The following is a 9351-nucleotide window of genomic DNA, read 5'->3' on the forward strand; positions in this document are numbered from 1 at the left end:
CCTTTATTTTGTATATTAATTTTTTTTTCCGTGGGACCACATTGAATGCCTTTTGGAAATCCAAATGTACATATTTTTAATGTATTCATGGGATGTGAGCTTCATTTGCTGGGCCAGCACTTTCTGCCTATCCTAATCTTGAACTGCTGCAGTCCATTTGGTATAGGTACATCCACAGTGCTATTAAGGAGGGAGCTCCAGGACTTTAACCAACCAACATGGAAGGAAAATAATACAGCTGTTTGTGTCTGTATTACCCACCTTCTACTTAAATTCTGAAAAACTGTAGTAAGTTAGTCAAATAGGACTTCCTGTTTGTAAAAATAAATTGCCTTTTTTCTTAGATAGTAGTTTACATTTGCTAACTTTCAATTTGCTTTGTTTGTTCCAGCACCTGGGAAGTTTGGAAAATCGTAATCAGTTCATCCATTATCACTCTAGCTATCTTCTTTAAAACTCCAGATACAGGCCGTTAGATTGTGGGGATTTATCAAATTTCAGGCCCAAGTCTGGTGCCAATTTCTTTCCTTTATGCTGACATTAATTACCTTAATCGCCTCATGCTGAAATCTTCAGTAGTAGAGTGGTTAGTACCCCCGGCCTGTCACAGGGGAGACCAAGGTTCAAGTCCCCATTGGGGAGACTTCAAATATTTAAGAGGTCAGCACAGTGGTTAGTGCTACTAGCCTCACAGCATCAGGGACCCAGGTTCTATGCCAGCCTGGGATGACTATCTGAGTGGAGTTTGACATTTTCCCTGCCTCTGTGTGGGTTTTCTCTGAGTGCTCTGGTTTCCTCCCACTGTCCAAAGATGCGCAGGTTAGGTGGTTTGGCCATGCCGAATTATCCTCCCCATAGTGTGCAGGCTAGGTGGATTAACTGCAGCAAAATACAGGTTTACAGGAATAGGATGGGGTGCTCTTTGGAGGGTCGGTGCAGACTCAATGGGCTGAATGGCCTCTATTGCACTGTAGGGATTATATGATTCTTAGTAGCCACTAGATTACACCTTTTTTGTATTAAGTGTGTTTTCTACTGTGAAGACAAACATAATATTTGTTCATCATCTCTGCTTTATTCTCATTTTTTTATGTTTCTAAAGTTATCAATGTTTGCTTTATTGCCGCTTTTTTCTCTATATACACTTGAAAAAGCTCTTCCCAATCTACTTCTATGTTCCTAGCAAACTTACCTTCACATGTTATCTATTTCTTTTTATATAGCCTTTTGAGGTGCTTTACTGGTTTTGAAAGCTCCTCCATTAAGAGGAGCTTAATGGAGTTCATCAATGCTGAGCCAAAGATCCTTGAGTTGCAGGCATTTACTACAAATGTGGTTGCCGTGGAACACACTGGTCTCCAGTAACTTTCATGTGCTGCAGCCGTAACACATCACCTACCCTGCCAGCTTTATTCGGGTTTATTTAATTAATTTAGTTTTGATTTCAGAAATATCACTCAACCATTATTTGCAATTATATTATGTAGTGTAATTGATTAAGCTATCAACTTCATGCAATATTTATAGCTTATCAGAACTGATCTACCCTATTGCTCCTGTCTAGAGAATTCACAAAACTCATTAACCAATGCTTTTGAACATTCACCAGCTACTTCAAGCTGAAAAAAGTAACTCCTACCCTTCTGCACCAAATTCAAAGCCTAGTGCTCATTTCTTGTCACATTCATTTCTTGTCATCTCCACCTAGTATGTTCTGTAGTTTCAAAAAATATTCCAGCTTTTAAAGAGAGCTGGTGACTCACACCCAACTTGCAGTCCCCAAGTCAGCTTCCTTCCACTGTAATTAACCTCTATTCAGGGCATAACTTCCAATTGATTGACACATCCAGGCAGTTTCTGTTAAATTAGGCTTTTTAACTAGCTTGCAGTTTTAATTTCTCAGAATCTGTCCGATAATGCTATTTATAGTTTGAGAAAAGCCTACCAGACATATCTCACCTGCCCAATATGCTAAGTTATCATTTGTTCCTCTTTGCAATCGGGGCTGCACTCATATTTGGATGAAACAGTGCTGTCCTGAGACCTGTTCATTGGTGCTAAGCAACCTTTCTTATTCAGCTATGCATAAGGATTTTGACAAATGTCAGAAGAGATTTGAAATTACTGGGCCTGCTTTTGGATTTTTATTTTTGACAAGTCCCTAATGCTATCAAAGTCCTACTGTATATCTAACTGAAATGGTGAAAAAGATGGCAAACTTTTTTTCTCACCCTGAATGATGCTTGGAGGACAAAATTACTTGATCCTGTTCAGTGCAGTCTGGATTGTTCAAACCTCAGTGTAGATCATGCTATAAGCATTGCTTTTTATTGCATGAATCTTTGCAAAAGTTGCAAATGTTGCTTGGTTTTCAGTTTGGCTTGATGGTCTGATGTGAACAATGATTTATACATACCTTTAATATTGGTTATTTTAAATGTAGGTTTTGAATCATTGGCTAGTAATAAATGGATTTTCTGTGTGTAAAAAGTTAATAATGAACTTTCAGTATTTCTGCGGCCATGGTGATTTCTTTTAAAATAGTTTGTGAGGTCTGCTTTAGCAGCCTAATGAGTGCTTGTTTACTTATGAATATACATTAACAGGGTGAACCATAGTGCTTTCTGGTATGTTAGAAATTTCCAGACTTAGTGAGTCTTCTTACCTGAAGGTACCCTGAGTTCAAATGGAGTGTTTTTTTTTCTGTTTTACTTTGTTTTGGGCAGTTCTGTGAAATCCTTGCATAGAGTTGCATATATAGAGCAGCACTTCTGATAAAAAATGAAAATAAAATGAGATTACTTCAGATTCAGTGACTAGTACATGTTCTATACTGGAAGTGTTGAGATTAAACTCCAAAGGGAACTTGAAGTGAAGATGAAGGTGTGTGATAGATCTGGGAATAGTTATCAGGGATTTCAGTCAAGGAGTTGACGTCACAGTTACCTTAAACTTATCAAGTCTTATAGAAAGGGATTGTGGTGTAAGTACTATACAGTACAAAGGTTCCTTTGGATATTGTAAAAAGATTTAATTTTTGGATTTAGTAAATGAATGTTCTAGGACTAATAGAATTATATTTTTACTGTGTTGTTTGAAACTATTTAAATTCATATTATAAGTACATGAATTGCTTTGTTCTACTTTATTTTAATATTGTTTGCTTCATAAACGTCTGTTCTGTTGTTTAAACAAAATACCCAACAATGCACACTTATGTTTCAGTGAGAGACCAACAATTAAAACTAAAATAACAAAATATGATCTGTCAAGCCAGATTTCGATCTGGGATCAGATTTGTCCAGTAGTAACATCACCATAACTCGAGATACAGGCCTGAACTCTGCCAAGCCTTTGTGAAACCTCCTCAAATTTCTTCCTCGGTGTAACTCTGAAATATCTGAAGACTATCAACAGCCTTTTATTTCAGTGTTTTGTATGTGTCAAGATAATGACTTGGGCATGAATTTTCCGTAACAGATTTGATAGCTCTTCAGCACATCCCCGAGCAAGGTCTGTAACTTAGCTATTGGAGGACAATCAGTTTAAGCTTTTATAATTCTTGTATGTCATGGGATGGGTATGAAACAAAGTATTAACAGTCTTGAAATGTTGATGGAGAGATTTCTAGGACAGTTACATGATTTGTAAGCTACTGAAACTGCTAATCACACATGGCCCATGTCCAGGACATGGCCACGTTATTCAGTTTACATCTCACAAATATACATTTTATTTGCTGAATGACAGCAGAAACTGTCATTTTCTCTTCAGAGGTTTTCGAATGATTAAAGTTGGTTGTGTTGTGAACAGTGTCCGCAATCATGAGCTCAGGATGATGTTTTAGGCAGTGCTATTACAAAAAAAGAGAATTTTAATTCACAATTTGCTATCCCTGCCTTTCTCTATCATGTTACAGTTGCCCATCACTTATGAATGACATCCAATTTTCTTCAAAACAGTGCTCATGGAAAACAGCTGATCTCAGGCAGATTGAGGCACTGAATCAGTAGCTTCAGCAGTTTGTGCCTCAAGCACTTGAGTTCCAGGAATATAAAAATAGAATTTTCCCTCTCTTGTTCCAGCCTTTACGTGTGGTAGTGGAAAAGGCTCCTTACTTGGAATTGCTGATTCATCCCTCGGCAGTGACAGCTTTGGTGAAGCTTCTACAAGTTTGTCAGTTATTTTCTTTACTCCTTTGCCTTCATGTAATTTACAATAGATTTTGCATAGTATTGTAAATGCAGGATGATTCAGCTGCAGCCCTACCTACGTATTGTAGTCAATGATGCAAACACATCCTTTTATAAACTTGTAAGCAATTCTGAAAACTGCCACTGTAGCTACATCTCTGGGTCCTGTCTCTTTCCTTTATTCTATACTATATTAGCTTTGCTCTCCCTTGTTGCACATCTCACATGCTGCCGAGTGTAATTTAGAATCCTGGTGATTCTAGATTTTCAATTATTTACAAAAACAGGTAAAAGAGACAGCTTGTGTCTCTCTATTTTTGCCTTACACTATCATTGTTACGGACAGTAAGGAGTTAGAGAATGGGCTTAATTTTTAAATCTCCAAAAGGAGTGGAATTGGTCATAAGTAAATTTGTTCAATTCCACAGCTCAACAACCTTGAAAATATTCTTCAACTGCCTCAGAGTCTGTGTGTGTTGCTATGCTTTGAGACCTAAAACAACCAGTTTCTGTCCACTTTACTTACACATCACTCTGAAAACTCAATCAGGGCTAGGGATGCATCCTTACAGTGGGTCAAAGTTCATCACAGCAGTATTATGACCAATGGTAGATCCATGTTTCCATGTCAAAAAGTGTGATGCTGGAAAATCACAGTCGGTCAGGCAGCATCCTAGAAGCAGGAGAGCCAACGTTTTGGGCATATGCTCTTCATCAATGTCGACTCTCCTGCTCTTCGGATGCTGCCTGACCTGCTGTGCTTTTCCAGCACCACACGCTTTGCATCTGCAATCCTCACTTTCTCCATGTTTCTATGTCTCAATTCTCTGCTTTTATATAACTCATGAAAGAAAGTGTAATTTTTCTTCATCCCAATTAAAGCAGGCTTGTTCTTTAGTGTTTAATTTTTCTTTGTAGAAAACTGCATTCAGGTGACTATTGAAAAACTGAAGTGAGATTGAAATCGGAAAGACAGATCAGGATCTGGAGAAGATTTTGGGAGATTGAGAGTTGTGTCAACTCCAGGAAGAAAACTTCCATTTGGCATCCAAGCAGGGTAGGCTTATGGGATGGGAACCAATACCTTCTAGTGTTTTTCATAAATCTCACTGCTAAATGCCAGAGGATAGCTTCTGCTTTTTTGTAAATAGAGTCATACAGTACAGAAACTGTCAAATCAGTCCATGCCAAGCATAATCCCTAACTAAATATGTCTCACCAGCGTGCTCTTGGTCCATATCCCTCCAAACTTCAGAGGGTCAGTGTGGACTTATTGGGCCAAAGGACCTGTTTCCACATTGTAGGTTTCTATAATTCATTATGAGTGGCACGGTGGCTTAGTGGTTAGCACTGCTGCCTCACAGTACCAGGGTCCCAGGTTCAATTCCAGCCTCGGGTGACTGTCTGTGTGGAGTTTGCATGTTCTCCCTATGTCTGTGTGGGTTTGCTCCAGTATCCTCCCACAGTACAAAGATGTGCAGGGCAGGTGAATTGGTCATGCTAAATTGCCCGTAGTGTTAGGTACATTAGTCAGAGGGAAATGAGTCTGGGTGGGTTACTCTTCGGAGTGTCAATGTGGACTTGTTGGGCTAAAGGACCTGTTTCCACATTGTAGGGAATCTAATCAAGCCTTTCCTATTTATGTAATTATCCAAATGTCTTTTAAAAGTTATAATTGTACCCACGTGCACCATTTCCTCAGGATGTTCATTCCACATATGAACCACTATCTCTGTGTAAAAAAAATACTCTTCATGTCTTTTTAAAATCTCTCTCCTCTCATCTTAATATTGTGTCCCCTGGTCTTGAACTCCTCCAAACTAGGGAAAAGACAACTACCATTAACTCTATCAATAGCCCTCATTATTTTATAAACTTCTATAAGGTCGCCTCTCAACTTCCTACACTCCAGTGAAAAGAAGTCCCCAACCTATCCAGCCTTTCTTTACAATTCAACCTTCCATACCTGGCAACATACTGGTAAATCTCTATTGAACCCTCTCCAGCTTAGTAATATCCCTCCTATAACTGGGTGACCAGAACTGGACACAGTATTCCAGAAGAGGCCTCACCAATGTCCTCTACAACCTCAACATGACGTCCCAACTCCTATACTCAAAGGACTGAGCAATGAAGGCAAGCATGCCAAACGCCTTTTTAACCACCCTGTCTGAATGTGACAAACTTCAAAGAATTGCGTACCGGAACCCTGAAAGTCCCTCTGTTCCACAGTACTACCCAAGCCCTAATTGCACAAGTCCTAAATACAAACTGAAAGCTATTTGCAGAGTTTCCCTGACTGCTTTATATAGCATTTTTATGAGGACCTCAAAGCTATAGGGTCACAAACTTATAAATTCCTGCACTACTCACTTTGGCACATCTCAATTCTTCTTAAAGTGTATGTTCCCATTTCTAATAGACTGGAGACCGTATATAGATTCCCTCCATCACAAAAAGTGATCCCTTTAGTGTCAGTGTTGAGTATAATCAGAATGAAGTTTAAGATGAAGAGCAGAGCTTCATCATGTCTCAAAGATTTTGGGATATTTTTGCAGGTCTTGCTTCTAGACAGACACTAACATAATTTAAAGAGTGACTTTAATTATTGGCTTTTAAAATGGGACAAAGCATTACCCTGACTCAGGACACTTACATCTCTCTAAGAGAAATCCAAACCATCTGTTTTTCCTCTATCAGTACTTTCAATATTCTAACTTATTTGCAACAATGCCAGGGTGAATGCAGCTCCAATATTACTCAGGAAACTCAACCTAATCCAGGACAAAGGAGACTGATCAGTACTTAATCCACCACTTTAAATATTCACACTCTTCACCACAGATGTACAGTGCTGCAGTATGCATCATTTAAAGATATACGGCAGGAACATGCCAAAGCTCATTCAATAGCACTTTCCAAAACTCTGATCTCTGCCATCTGGCAGGACGCGGATAGCAGACACATGGCAACATTGCAAATTTCAAAGTTCCCATCCAAGTCACGTGCCATTCTGACTTGAAGTAGCTGTTCCTTATTGCCATAGAATATCAAAATGCTGGTTCCCTTCCCAGCAGCACTGTCAGTTTATCTGCACCAGGTAGAGTGCAGCCACTTAAGAAGGTTGCTCAGACTCAGCATTGCCTTCTCAAGGGAAACTCAAGATGAGCAACAAATGCTAGCTTGTGTATTGAATTGAATTGAATTGAATGAAGTTAATGTTAATGTCACATTCACTCAAATTAGTACAGTGGAAAGTTGATAAGTCGCCACCAACAATACCGTCTCAGGTACAAAGGTATCTAGGTGCAGTTTCTTCAGTTACAAGTTAAGTTATAGTGTAACAATATCACCAATACATGGCACCATCTTGGGTACAGAGTACCGAGGTACAATCCTTACTTACAGAATAGAGAAATGAAGAAAAGAAAGGTTGCATTACAGCCATACACCATATAACCATAGATCGAAAAGCAAGAAGCAAAGTTAAAAAGACAAACACCACAGTCTCTCTCCAAGGGCACAGGAAGGTAAAATTAATGATTAAAATAGTCTGAAACATTACAGATTAGGTCAAGGACGGTGTTTATAATGCAGATAAGGGAATGGCAAGCAGAACTAATTTAAAAGTTCTTGCTTTAGAAGAGTAAGGCAGAATATCAAAATAAAAACATCACATTTGATATTGATGTTTGTGATTTCCTAATAGCATTTCCTGGAACCATTAAGAATAAAGTACAGACTTGACAAGATTCCATTTATTAAATATTCCATCTGTTTGTGAATACAGACCACGGGTGCAGGTCTGTGCCTGGTTTCTTGCCATGATTTATCATCATGCACCAGTTCTCAGCACACTGTTTCACCTAGACCACAGGCTGGAAGGCTGGCGGTTCAGACACAAGAGACATTCTGTCAGCAGCTAGTTCAAAACTACAAATAAAACATTACAAATCCACCTTCACCCTTCCTTCACCTCTTCACTAGAACCAATATCTACCTTCACCCAGTTTTCACTTTTGCCCATATACATTACAAATGCCCATTTCAAACAAAGCATAAAATATTAGTCGATAAATGTCTGGGGGCAAAATACGTTCCATCAGAGAGTCATACTTTTCTCAAAATAATCATATCATTTAAAACTCTCTTTGAGAATGCCATCTGCCTTTTCAAAACAAGAAGACGAAGCCAACCTGGCAAAGTGCTGTTACATTTGTACCAAAATCTGCCCAGCTTTGATTATGGGTGACACCAATATGTCTCAGATTGTGGCATATCCTGATGATCTGTCAAACGGGAAACACTCTTTGTGCTGCCAGGGTTCATGACCCCACTCATTCGAAGTAGATCAGGCTCCCTTTCCGCTCATGGCTTCCTCCATCTAAGTTACAGGGGATCTGAACCATCCATTTTTAAACTGGTTCAGGGAACTTTAAACAGCAGCTGGCTTGGATGGAGTCCACAAATACACCAATCCTTGGTCAGCTGAAGGCTGAGCTACCACATTGGAGATGATGATGAATTTTATTCCTTATGCTTTCATTGATAGAAGACTCCCATCTTACAGAAAGCAATCCACATTTTCCAAGATTTCACCACTGAATTTCATCAATGAAAAGAGATATTTTGTTGTTTTGGATGGAAGAGGACCTTCGTTTTCTGAGCATTTAGTGGAAGGTTGATTTCCTCATATATTTCAAAGAAGGAGCTAACTGTGGATGACCTGGAGATCAAAAAAAAACCTGAACATTCATGAAAACACCATCTGCATACAGAAATTGTGTGGCTGAGTTTAGAATGGCTCTGGTTTTGGATTGAAGATGAAGTAGGATTAACAGATTCCTGTGGTTTCTGTCGGTTATCTCCACCTGTGTGAGTAATTTCCTGGAGGTGAGGGGCAGTGTTGTAATGAGTAAAATATAGAAATGAGTTGTTGCAATGATACAGTCTAACTTGCCTCAGGTTTTCAATGAGATGGGGTTGAGATGGTCATATTGGTGAGAATCACAGTGTGCGTATCATTGTGGGATGGTGATTACAAATCTCAGAGACAAACAAATCTGAGCAGGATACTCAATATGCTTTCATAGTGACAGAATCAAAGGCCTTTGTTAGCTCAATAAAGATGACATACAGTGTTTGTTGATGTTCCTTG

The sequence above is a fragment of the Chiloscyllium plagiosum genome, chromosome 5, assembly GCF_004010195.1.
Source record: "Chiloscyllium plagiosum isolate BGI_BamShark_2017 chromosome 5, ASM401019v2, whole genome shotgun sequence".
Lineage (NCBI taxonomy): Eukaryota > Metazoa > Chordata > Chondrichthyes > Orectolobiformes > Hemiscylliidae > Chiloscyllium > Chiloscyllium plagiosum.